The sequence below is a fragment of the Leopardus geoffroyi genome, chromosome D2, assembly GCF_018350155.1.
Source record: "Leopardus geoffroyi isolate Oge1 chromosome D2, O.geoffroyi_Oge1_pat1.0, whole genome shotgun sequence".
NCBI classification, from domain to species: domain Eukaryota; kingdom Metazoa; phylum Chordata; class Mammalia; order Carnivora; family Felidae; genus Leopardus; species Leopardus geoffroyi.
Window position 1 is genome coordinate 53,022,437 of NC_059334.1, and position 12,860 is coordinate 53,035,296.

General features: G+C 38.5%; 1 protein-coding gene and 1 non-coding gene across 12 annotated transcripts in view; one reads left to right on the forward strand and one right to left on the reverse strand.

Moving 5' to 3' along the window:
• Window positions 1-12,860, reverse strand: part of CPEB3 (cytoplasmic polyadenylation element binding protein 3) — a 196,159-nt gene that overhangs the window by 171,144 nt on the left and 12,155 nt on the right. The gene's annotated exons all lie outside the window — the stretch shown is intronic.
• On the forward strand, window positions 8,486-8,592 carry LOC123577632. Its single transcript, XR_006701975.1, has one exon. It is a non-coding gene; the product is annotated as a U6 spliceosomal RNA (small nuclear RNA).

Consider the following 12,860-nt stretch of genomic DNA (forward strand, 5'->3'; position numbering starts at 1 on the left):
GCCATTAGACAGTCATGCCCTCAATTTCTCAGCTGTTTAGCACCAAGACCCTCCCCCCACCGCCTTCACAAACTTATCTGTAGTCCCCTCCATACTTCCTTTCCTTCTATTTCAGAGGAAGCTGAGTTCCCCTACAGGTCCACAATTAATCACTCCACCTGTAGTCTAGAGGTTATTCCTTCTAGTTTCCTTGAGACCAAGTTCATTAGTTTATTATTCCCAACATTCTCCATCCCATTCACGACAGGGTGTTTGAAAGAAGCCCCTATATCCCAGCTATGCTTTCATTTCCAGTTGATTCCCAAACTTAACTGCATGTGGCTTCTGCCCCTACCATCCTGCTAAAAAGTGCTCGTGCTACTGATCTTACTAAACTTACCAATGACCAATTGACACTGCTCAATTCTTATTTTATTTGGCATTTACCCTTCATAAAACACTTATAAGCCGAATTCTAAGATGGCCTTTCAAGATTCCAGGCCAGAAGGACAACAGGAACCTTAGTCCTGTAACTGTAATTCTGCCAACAAGAATGAGCTTGAAAGCAGATTTGACAACCTAAACAGAGGACCCAGTCATGCTGCATCAGATTTCTGATCCCTAGAACCGTAAGTCATAAATAAGTTTGTGTTAAGACATTAAGCTTGAGGTAATTTGTTACACAGCAGTAGCAAACTAACTCCAGACTGTTCTGTTTTCTTTGAAGACACTGCTTTCCTGGTTCTTCGGTTCTTAAGTTTCTTCTGTCTCTTGGATACTAGATAGATCTTCCCTCAGGGTTCTCCTAATTCTACACTCTCCCTGACAATGTTATATTCATGAACTGGGAAACAGGAGTTCACTGCTATCCAGGTTTTCAGATCAAATCTTTTTGCTAAGCTCCAAACAACTATTTAACAACTTCTCTATCTCAGGATCCTGCAGCACCTCTTCTCACACGCGCCTTTGCCTTTATTCCTGGTTTACTTATCTTTCTCCTACTTAATGGGACCACGAACCATCTAGTCACTGAAGGTAGTAATTTGGACATGGTTTTGTCTTTTCTCTTCTCACTCACTGAGGGACAAGTCCAACTGGTCACTAAAACCTATTACTTTGGCCTCCTAAATTTCTGCCTGACATCCCCTCCTCTTCATTCACAGCCAGTTTAACACTACATCTGAACTATGGCAGTATTACCCTGATGTCTCTCATCTAGTACCCTTTCAAATGTGGCCTCCACACTAAAGCCCAAGTAATCACTCAAATACAATTTTATTATGGTATGCCCCTTCTTAAAATTCTTTACTTCCCCCCTGCCAAGAGGATAAAATACAAACGTAACTCTTCTACTCTTCTTCCCAGCCATACCTAACTACTACAGGTCCCTGCACGGACCAAGCTCTTCTACCATAATGCCTCTGCACATAGTCCTTCTGCCTGAAATACCTTTCTACCTCTTGATAATCAACTCTTACTCACCCAAAAGAACCCAGTTCAAACCTCTTTGAGGCTTTCCCTTGCCATGTGAGAATTGCCCATTCTCTCCTTTATATCCCTCCATAATACAAACATACCTCTATTAAAATATTCTTCATGCTTTAGTATAATTATTTATTTGTACATCTATCCTTCCTAGAAAAAATTCAAGATCAGGACTCTATTCATCTTTGTAAGCCAGGCACTGGGCCTAAAACTTAGAGATAAAATAAAAGTTTATTAGATAAAAGTTTGTTAACCAAATCAAAGAACAAAGTTCTTTTAGCTCAATTTACAGAGGCTGAAAGCACTTATTTAACATTAGGTGAAGAGAAATTCTCTTGCCATTAAAAGTATTTCAAAAACACTAGGTTTGATGACATTATAACATTTAATGAAGATACTCCATACTAAAATTTGGTGGAATTAATTTACTCTTTCTCCTATTACAGGACATTTAGTTTGCTTACACATTTTCACTATTTTTCAAATCGTTACATTAAGCCATATTTCTAAAGAAAAAATTACTTGTTTGAAAGGCAGAACATTAAGGCTTTTGATATATATTAACAAATTATTTTTAAAAGGTTGAAGTTTATGGTTCCTACAGAAGTTAAGTTCTAATATGAAAACAGTGCATGATTAGTGTATATAACAAAGAATATAGTTACTGTTCTGATAATAACCTAATGTGGAAGTTTCTATTCTTTTGATATGACAAATAAAATTAAGTCTCTTTCAGCATCCCAGTATATTCAATATTTTGTCATTCGTCATCATACCTTCATGTGATAAGGAAATATTACATATAAGTCTGTATACTTAGAGCCTATGATTATTAGCTGGAGATTCCATTTCAAATGTCATGCCAATGTGTATGCACATGTATTCCATTAAAGAAAAAGAAACATCAACAGCCTTCATCTATATTTCCTACGTTTCTAGACTTCAATTGTAATTAATTTTATTTTAAAACTGAATATTCATGAAGGTGGACAAAAAAGTACAAATTTCCAGTTATAAAATGAGTCCTAAGGATGTAATGTACAACATGGTGACTATAGTTAATACTACTACATTGCATATTTGAAAGTTGCTAAGAGAGTAGACCTTAAAAGTTTTCATCATAAGATGGGGGCACCTGAGTGGCTCAGTCGGTTGAGCGTCCGACTTTGGCTCAGGTCGTGATCTTGCAGTTTGTGAGTTCAAGCCCCACATCAGGCTCTGTGCTGACAGCTCAGAGCCTGGAGCCTGCTTTATATTCTGTCTCCCCTTCTCTCTGTCCCTCCCATGCTCATGCTCTGTCTCTCAATAATAAATAAACATTAAAAAAATCTTTTTAAGTTTCCATCATAAGAAAAAAAATTATAATGATGTGTGGTAATGGATGTTAACTTATTATCATGATCATTTTGCAACATGTACAAATACTGATTATTCTGTACACCTGAAACTAATATAATGTTCTATGTCAGTTATACCTCAATTTAAAGGAGTGCCTGGGTGGCTCAGTTGGTTGAGCATCTGACTTTGGCTCAGATCATGATTTCATGGTTCATGGGTTCGAACCCTGCGTTGGGCTCTGTGCTGACAGCTCAGAGCCTGGAGCCTGCTTCAGATTCTGTGTCTCCCCCTCTCTGCCCCTTCCCCAGTTGCGCTCTGTCACTCTCCCAAAAATGAATAAACATTAAAAAAATTTTAATATTCATATATATATTATGTATCTGTATTCATCTTAGGTCTAAATAATGCACAGTGGCCTACGTATTTTTATATAAAAAGTTTTATGCATCAAAAATTTGTGAACTTGGGGCACCTGACTGTCTCAGTCAGTAAAGCATATGACTCTTGATCTTGGGGTTGTAAGCTCAAGCCCTGTGTTGGGTGTAGAGATTACTTAAAAATAAAATCTTAAAAAAAAATTTGTGAACTTATGGAATAATAAATTTGTACTCTTAAGAGATGTGCCCCACAAAATGGGTGAAGAGGAGTAGGAGGTACAAGCTTCCAGTTATGGAATGAATAAAGGCATAAAGTAAAAGTCACAGGAATAAAGAATAAAAGGCACAGCATAAAGAATATGGTTAATAGTACCGTAGTAGCCTGCATGGTGACAGATGGTGGCTACACTTGTGGTGAGCACAGCGCCATGTATAAACTTGTCCAATCACTATGTTGTACACCTGAAACTAATGTAGCATTGTGTGTCAACTATATTAAAAGAAAAAAAAGTATCCCACACTATTTTTAGATTTTACTGAACTGCAAATTGAGTCCCTCACCACAATGTCATCTCCCTTTATAAACTGATTTGATACAGCACCCCTCCCTCTAGTCAACTAGAGCTTATTCATTTTCCTACTCTTGTCATGGTTACTCAGTCATAAGAACCCTCTGAAAATATTTCAGGAAATATGGTTAAGTTTTATACAGGTCATTTTTCTCTCCCTATAATAACTATATTTTATATTTTAAATTTCCATTTAAAAAAATTATTCTGACAGGCCACATGTTCTTTCAGAAGACTTCAGAGAAGCAAACCCTACCCCCATTAATGTTTTAGTTGTCTTCAAATCTGACAGGTTCACCATTTCACTTTAAGTGCTTTTCAAAAGCCACCCTCATTAAATTGTAATCAACAGGCACCTCTCAAGGAGCTGGCTTCCATAGTTTCAGCTTCTATCCCCAAAGTTTTAGCTTTGGCTCTGAGCACTTTCCCAAGAGCTTTCCAAACACCTGCTAGACATTTTCATGCACAAGGTTCGTCATGTCACTCATCATTATCTATAGAACAAGAGTCAAACACTTACCCTATATTTAGGATTCTCTTCTTCTAATCCCAACCTATGTTCCCAGATAGCATTATCCCCACTTCTCCAGGCAAGTTGGTCTACTCAGGGTCCTGAAGCTTGCTGTCGTTACCGATCCCATATGGAATGCCCTCCTCATCCTTTCTACTTATCTTAATCTCACCTTTTTTCACAGCCTCGTTCAAACACCAGTTCCTAACATCAGTTCCTATCCGTATCACACATTTGTTGCTTTGTATTTCTATTTATCTTCTCTGGTATAATTATATTAATCCCCAACTTGAACCCTAGGCTTCTTGGGGGAAGGCATGGCAAAGTCTGGTATTTTGCAGGGAGCTCGGTAATAAAAGCTAACATTTATGGAACACATACTGTGTGTTAGACAAAATGCTAAGTGCATTCCACGTATTAGTTCATTTAATCCACATAAAAAACCCATGAGATAAATACTGTTACTATCCCTAATTCCAGATGACAAATGGAAACTTAGTAGGGTGATTTACCTGCCCAAGGTTGTAAAACTAGTAAATGTCAGATCTAGTACCTAATTTCAGGTTTGTCTGACTCTAAAGCTGTCTCTTTGTTAGTGACTCATAAAAGCAGATCCTCTTGTCCTATTTGATCCACAGAGCCCAGAACACAGCTTGGGCTTCAAAGCTGTGAAAAGAGGGCAAATTGTGGCTCAGCAACTTTTCTTTCTCCCATTGATACAAGCCTTTTATACAATGACCTTTGCCTGAAAACCAGAGATAAGCTCTAACCAAAGGATTCCAAATTCCACCCATGGGCAAGACCCAGTCCCACTCTAGGGTGTTCTAAAAACAGCCTGTCTTCAAGAGAATGAATCATCAAAAAAACCTGATTTTAGTCTTCAGGGATCTCGAGAGCAAGACTGGTCTAGGCCTGAAAATGATGTAGAAAGCCTTTCTTTGCCATAATCTCTGCTTTAAAAGCCAGTAATTTATAGGTGCTGTACAAGTTAGTGATCAGAGGGATCATCGAAACAAAGGGAAGGGCAATGCTCAGTATATCTACCCAGGTAACCCTTGGGTCCTAATATTTGAAACCAAGTAGTATTTGCCTTACATTGACAGACGGGATTACACTTTACCAAGCTTCCTCACCTTTATTATCTCACTTGATGTTAACGGCTCTGTGCAGTGGAGAGACAGCAGAGGTCCCTCATTGTGCAATGCACCAGAAGGCTAGTGGAGAATGAAATCTAGTATATGTTCTGCTCACTCAGCTCATGAACCTTAATGTAAAGCTGCATCTGCTTGGAAGAAGAGGCACCTTTTCCTAATTTCCATAAAGGGACTGTATGACCAGGTGACAGCCCCAAGGATGACTGTTGGAATCCCCACTTTAAACATGTAGATGTCCGTTACACCTAAATAAAGCTAGAAAAAATACAAAACCGAGATGTGGAAACTCAGGCTCAAAGACGTTTCAAGATATAGTTAATAAGTAGTGGATCTAAGATTAGAATTCAAGTCTTCCAACTCACTAGGTGCATGCTTTTTCAACTACACTACAAGTCTCCCTTTGGTTCAGTTAATACAGGCTCTCTGACTTCTCATGTGGTCAGACTAGTATCTTCAGCACTTTGCTGCAAACAGCTGAACCAAAATCTAGAGCTTTTTGGTGTAGCTCTGTCCTAAGGCCATAACTGTTCTCTCACTGAGGAAACTGAGAATCAGATAAGTATGCCAACTGTACCAAGAGGGATACAATAGATGGATCTCCCATCACTTCTGAAAAAACAAATTGGACCATCTGCCCTAATGTTAATGGATTGTACATCATCACAGTGGCAGGGAATCAACATTATTAATATTATGGGAGGTCGTGTATGGAAAGGACATTGGATATGAAATCCAATTATCTAAATTTAGATACCAGAATTACCACTTGTTAGGTGCCTGGCCCTGGGAGATAACAAAAACAAATATTAGGCACATCTATTTGCCTTGCCATGTACTTTGTTTACATGATGAGAAACTGCACACAACCCTAAGAGGTTATGTACCTTCATTATCCCCATTTCACAGGCGAAGATACTGAGACTCTGAGAAGTCCAAGTAACTTACCCTAGGTTATACCATTGGGAAATGAAGAAGCCAGGATTCAAACCGCACAATCTGATTCTAAAACTTATGTTCTCAATTTCTTAGTCTTTGTTTCCTCTAGAATTAAATAGGGATAATAACAATGGCTGCCCTACCTAAGTCAGAATTATATTAGTGTGTATGAGGGCATTTTTAATAAACTGTAAAGTAGTAAAGGTCAATGTATGAAATCCAAAGCTAATACTGACAGGCAGACAGGTTTATCTGGAATATCTACATTCAAGTACAGATTTGTCTCCTTTCCACTTAATATGGAAAGTCAAATGACCTATGTTAAGCCCATGCTTCTTGTAGCAACACTGATCTTGTTATCCAGACATTTCATAGCCCACCTCTTTCTATATCCTGTGTTCTCTACCATGGAAGCTGAGTACAGTGAGACATATCCTTAAATTGCTACAGGATACAGATTTTATTCTTTATTAGTTTCAAAATTAGTGGATTGAGAGAATTTCTTCATCATTTGGTGATGACAATGATGACGATGTTCATACTAACTGATCACTTAGTCTATGTAGGCATCTAGCTAAGCATTTTATATGCCTTATCAGTTAATCCTCATAATAACTCTAAAAAGACAGAAGCTATCATTATACTCATTTTTCAGATAAGGAAACCAGGGCTTAGAAATGCTAAATAATTTTCCCAAGGTGACATATCCAGTCAGTGAATAAGCCCAGGTCTATTTTGATTCTAAAACTCAAACTCTAAGGTTTAACTCTTATCCCTTACCTCTTGCCACACCCAGAGCACTTATAGTGCCCACCTTTTCTTCTTTACAATCAGGCTTCTGCCTCCCATTGCTTCTTCCTTTAGTGACTGTGTATTTTCCAAACCAAAACTGAAAACATGTGATCAGACAATCTTAAAGAAACTCCTGAAGAATCCAGCACCTGGAGTTATCCTTCTCCTCCATATGATCACCTAGAACAAGCCCTATTAGAGCATTCTTGGCTTTTCTTTTGAGCCCAGGCCTGGCTCAGCTTACTGTTAAACCATCTCCTTTAATGTTAAACCCATCTTCACCCAAAAGCCTGAGAGTATCTTAGAGAATGAGACCTCAATTAGTCTTGTTATTCTGAAAAATTCCTCTCTTAAAAGAAACAGATGAAAGGAAGAAAAGTTCTACTTTATTTATTTATTTATTTATTTATTTATTTATTTATAGAAAGAGTGAGAGTGGGGGAGGGACCCAAAGAGTGAGAGCAGGGGAGGGACCGAGAGAGAGGGAGAATCCCAAGCAGGCTCCGTGCTGTCAGCACAAAACCCAATGTGGGGTTCAATCCCACAAACCATGAGATCATGACCTAAGCTGAAATCAAGAGTTGGATGCTTAACCGACTGAGACACCTAGGCACCCTTTTTCTTTTTTAAATAAGTCCTTGAGACATCCCTTTGAAACATCCCACACCCTTCCAGCAATGGCCTCTCCTAGGGAGAGCAGAGGAGGAAAAGAGTTAATCTCTTAAGGGAAAGACATTGTTTTGTCTCTCCTTTTATTAAGTTTATTTATTTATTTAAGTAATCTCTACACCCAACATGGGGTGTGGGGCTCAAACTCATGACCCAAGATCAAAGAGTTGCATGTTCTTCCCACTTAGCCAGCCAGGTGCCCCTGCCTCTCCATTTTAAAGTGGCTCTTGTTTCAGATTCTGTGTCTCCCTCTCTCTGACTCTCCCCGGCTCATGCTCTGTCTCTTCCTGTCTCAAAAATAAATAAAACATTAAAAAAATAAATTAATTTAAAAAAATTAAAAATAAATAAAATAAAGTGGCTCTTAGTTGCTGTTTGCACTGTAGGTACTCCCTACAAAAGAGAGGACGAAGGAAAAAAAAAAAGCCCTAAATTTCACTTACAGAAATAATTTGCAAATTCATCCATTCAACACATTTATTGAGCACCTATTATGTAGTAAGCTCCCAGCATTCACAATTGCTCTCTTCCATCTAAATACAAGATCAAGAAGGCTCAAAAGTTGTATACAAGAAAAGATCTTCCTGTATAGGGGAAGGAAAGAATGGTTGTTGGAAAATAAAAATAAATAAGAAAGTAACAGAATGTAAGTGCTATAAAGAAAAAAGGTGACGTGTGCTCACTTTGGCAGCACATATACTAAAAATGGAACGATACAGAGAAGATTAGCATAGCCCCTGCGCAAGGATGACACACAAATTCGCGAAGCGTTCCATATTAAAAAAAAAAAAAAAAAAGAAAAAGGTGATGTGATTGAGAGAATCTGATTCTCTCATTAAAGGTCTCCATGAGTTGAACTTGCTCCTGAATTTAAAAGGACCCATCCAGGCAAAGACTGGTGGCATAGGATGGAAAGGGAACAGCTAATGAACAGATCCTGATGGAGGAGGAATAAGACTAGAGCAGAGATTGCCAAACTTTTTCTGTCAAAGAGCCACATGGTCAATATTTTAGGCTTTGTAAATCACAGAAGTTCTCCTGAATATAACTGGTTTTGTTCCAGTTGTTACAGTTGTTTTACAATCCTTTAGAAATGTAAAAATCATGCTTAGTCCTCTGGCAGTATAAAAATAGGCCTCTGGCAAAATTTGGCCCCAGCCTTAGTTTTCTGACCTGTTTTAGAGGAACAGCTATCTACTGTAGCTAGAGGGCAAGTAAACAACGAGGAAAGTGGTACAAGATGGGATCTGAAAGGTAGGCAGGAGCCAGATCATGTAGGGTCTTTTAGGCTAAGTTAAGACTTTGGATTTTTTTCTAAGTGTGATGGGAAATCCCTGGACAGTTTTAAGTAAGGCAGTAACATGATCTGCTTTAAGCTTTTAAAAAGACCACTGTGGTTCTCTGCAGAGAACAGATTGCATTTGGGATAAGAGTGGAAACCAAGGGGCACCTGGGTGGCTCAGTTGGTTAAGCGTCCGACTTCGGCTCAGGTCATGATCCCATGGTCCGTGAGTTCGAGCCCTGCGTCAGGCTCTGTGCTGACAGCTCAGAGCCTGGAGCCTGCTTCCGATTCTGTCTCCCTCTCTCTCTGACCCTCCCCTGTTCATGCTTTGTCTGTCTCTATCTCAAAAATAAATCAAAAATTTTTTTTAAAGTTAAAAAAAAAAAGTGGAAACCAAGAAATAGTTGATTAGGAGGCCAGCTATTGTACCATCCAGGCAAGCAAAGAGGGTGGTGGTGGTAAAGATAGAAAGTGAACTTAACACCCTCAGTGAAAGCTGTGTTTATCACTGATGAACAAAATCATGGATGGATTCTTGAAATTTTACTTTAAAATCAAAAGAGCTGTATAAAGAGCTTAGGTTGAGCTATAAATAGTATTAAGTTTGATTCATAGGAAAATCTTAGTTACTCAAATTTTTAGCAATATTTTGACATTTTTGATTTATAGATATTTGACTTTCAGGAAGATCATCTTTTCCACTCTCTTCCTAGTAAAATGATTCACAGTTTCTCCTCTGATTCCTCATATTCATTATTTTCCCCTTTTCACCTAAATGTATTATAAAGTAGACTTAGAATGTTCCTCTCATTTCAGAGTGCACTGCAGTCAACCAAAAGATAACTGCTCTTTTAAAAATCTGAGAAACTTCCAACTTCCCTTGGCAACACGCCCCTCTCTCTCAAAATTCCCATCATGAGGAAGTTGTAAATGTAAGTGGTTCTCACACTATCCAAAATCATTTCCTTGTTCTTTCTCTAATAAAAATATTGCTAAATTTTGAAAATTCATCAAGCTGTACCTATACTTTGGGTACTCTTTTTGTATATTTCTCGAGACTTTTTTTTAGAAACCGGGGGTGGGGAATGATCCAGACACATACGTAAAGAGGTTCCAATGATGGCAACCTTTAAGGGGTAGCCAGATGAGACAGTGTCAATGGTTGAGTTCCTTGGAGACAGATTCTGAGACCAAGTTTTGCATGCAAATGATTTATTGAGGATAGGACACAACTGACAAATATACGTGCAATGAAATAAGGAAGGCAGGAAGAGTCAGAGATACACTGACCCCCAAAGTGGTTACAACTGAGTACTCAGTCCATCTTGTGATGAGCTCTGGAGCTGAGACAGCCCTCAGACTTGTCCTCAAATGAGGCAAGGAAGCTAAGTCTTTGCATCTTATCACTGGCTGTGGGCTCCCAGGAGCATAACCTAGAGTGAGGCAGTTCCCTGCATCCTAAAGCAATGCCCAGTAAGAACAAAACAAAGCAAAGCTTCACATCACCAGGAGCCAATATTCCCATCAGCTATGTGATAAGCACCTTCCCTATGAAGAGAGGATCTCGGTTGTAGCATCACAACATCCACTACAGAGGGACATTCAGGTATTCTCATGTAGTCGGTGTACTGTTTAATGTTTGTCGTGGTGCATAGTATTAATTTAACATGGGTATACCGTATTTTAATTAAAATACTCTAGTAAAATTTAGTATGTCAAATATACTAATTAGCATGCTAATTAGTATTTTCACTAAAATACTTTTATTATGTAACATAGTATTTTACCATGGGCACACAACATTTTTATTAAAAATAAACAGAATTTGGGGCAACTGGGTGGCTCAGTCGGTTGAGCAGTTGAGCGTCTGACTTCAGGTTAGGTCAGGATCTCAGGGTCTGTGAGCTTGAGCCCCATCTCAGGCACTGTGCTGACAGCTCAGAGCCTGCTTCAGAGCCTGTGTCTCCCTCTTTCTCTCTGCCCCTCCCTCTCTCTCTCTCTCAATAAACATAGAAAAAAAATTTAAATAAACAGACTTCATGTTCAAGTATTTAGGAACGTACTTTTAAAAAATACTGCTGGAAAAGTGACTCAAGTGCCATTTCAACTGTGTACCTTTATGCAGTTGGTGATTAAATTTGCATCAGTTTTTACTCTTCCTTCTAACAAGTCATATGGCTCCTTCTGTGATAAGACTCCTCTATCCTTTCCTGTCACTGCCACCAATTCTGGTCCCCATGTTCATCTCCTCAAACCTAAAATGTCTCCTGTGTCCAATTTCATCCAAGTTGTTACAGGGGATATGGGAATGTTCCACTTCATAACTTGTATTAATTCCTCAAATAGTCACTGTAAGGCTTTAGGTAAATAACTTTGGGCAAGAAGACACAATCCCTCCGTCTCTTATAAACATTAATTACCAGTGAGTAGGCTTTCGTCAATATCATGATAAATAATTTCATAGAAGCTGTGATAAAAATGCCATGAAAAAGTACCAGATGTTATGAAGCCATATGATGTCAGGACATGGATTAGGGGGTCAAAATGTTTTCTAAAGTAAGCAAGCTGAGGGGTAGCTTAGTCGGTTGATCATCCAACTCTTGACTTCGGCTCAGGTCATGATCCCAGGGTTGTGGGATTGAGCACTACATCAAGCCCCACCTTGGGCTCCTCGCTAAGTGTGGAGTCTGAATAAGATTCTCTCTCTCTCTCCCTCTGCCCCTCTCCCCAGCTCATGCCCTCTCTCTCCCTCTCCAAAATTAAAAAAAATATATTGTGTAAGTAAACAAGCTGAGCCTTAAAGAGTTCAAAAGAAGTGTGTTCCATTCAAAAAGAATACCAAGGTTCCTCCTACCTTTAGGCTCTGAAGAGGAGGCAGCACATTGTACTCAAGGAACTAGGGAAGAAAGCCAGTAGCCAGCCAGCATTCTAGAGCTTAGGTAAGTAAGGGAAACTGGTAAGTAAGCAAGGGCAATATAAAGCCATTACAAGTAGGATTTTATTTTGGTCTTTTTCATCTTTTAATTTTGAGATAATTTCAGAATTGCAAAAATATTATAAAAAATAATTTCCCTATACTTTTCAACCACATTCCCCAAATGTTAACAATTTAAATAGCTACAGTATAATTATCAAAATCAGGATACAACATTGATTCATTACATAATTTGCATACCTTATTTTACCAATCACCCCACTAATGTCCCTTCTACGAATCCAATCCAGGATCACACAGTGCTTTCACTTGTCACATCTCCTTAGTTTCCTTTAATATGGGATAGTTCCTCAGCCTTTATCTTTCATGACCCTGACACTGTTGAATGGCACCGGCCAGTTATTAGGTAGAATGTACCTCAATCATTATTTATCTAATGTTTCCTCATGATCAAATTCAGGCTATACATTTTTGGCAATAATGCCACAAAAGGGATACTGTGTCCTGCTCAGTGCATCATTTCAGAAGGAACAGGATGTGGATTTGTCCCATGTGTTAACTTTGATCACTTGGTTAAAGTAGGGTCTGCCGGATTTCTCCACTGTAAAGCTATTATTCACTTTTTACTTAAATATCTTTGGGAAGACACTTTCTATGTGAATATTCTGTTTCCCAACATAATTTCACCCAGTAATTTTAGCATCCATTAATGATTCCTGCCTGTATCAATTATTTCTGTGGTGTTTGCAAATGGTAATCTGTGCTCTTTATCAACTCTTCTGCATTATCTGGAATGCTACTCTAAGGAAGAGTTTTTCCTTCTCCCCTGATTT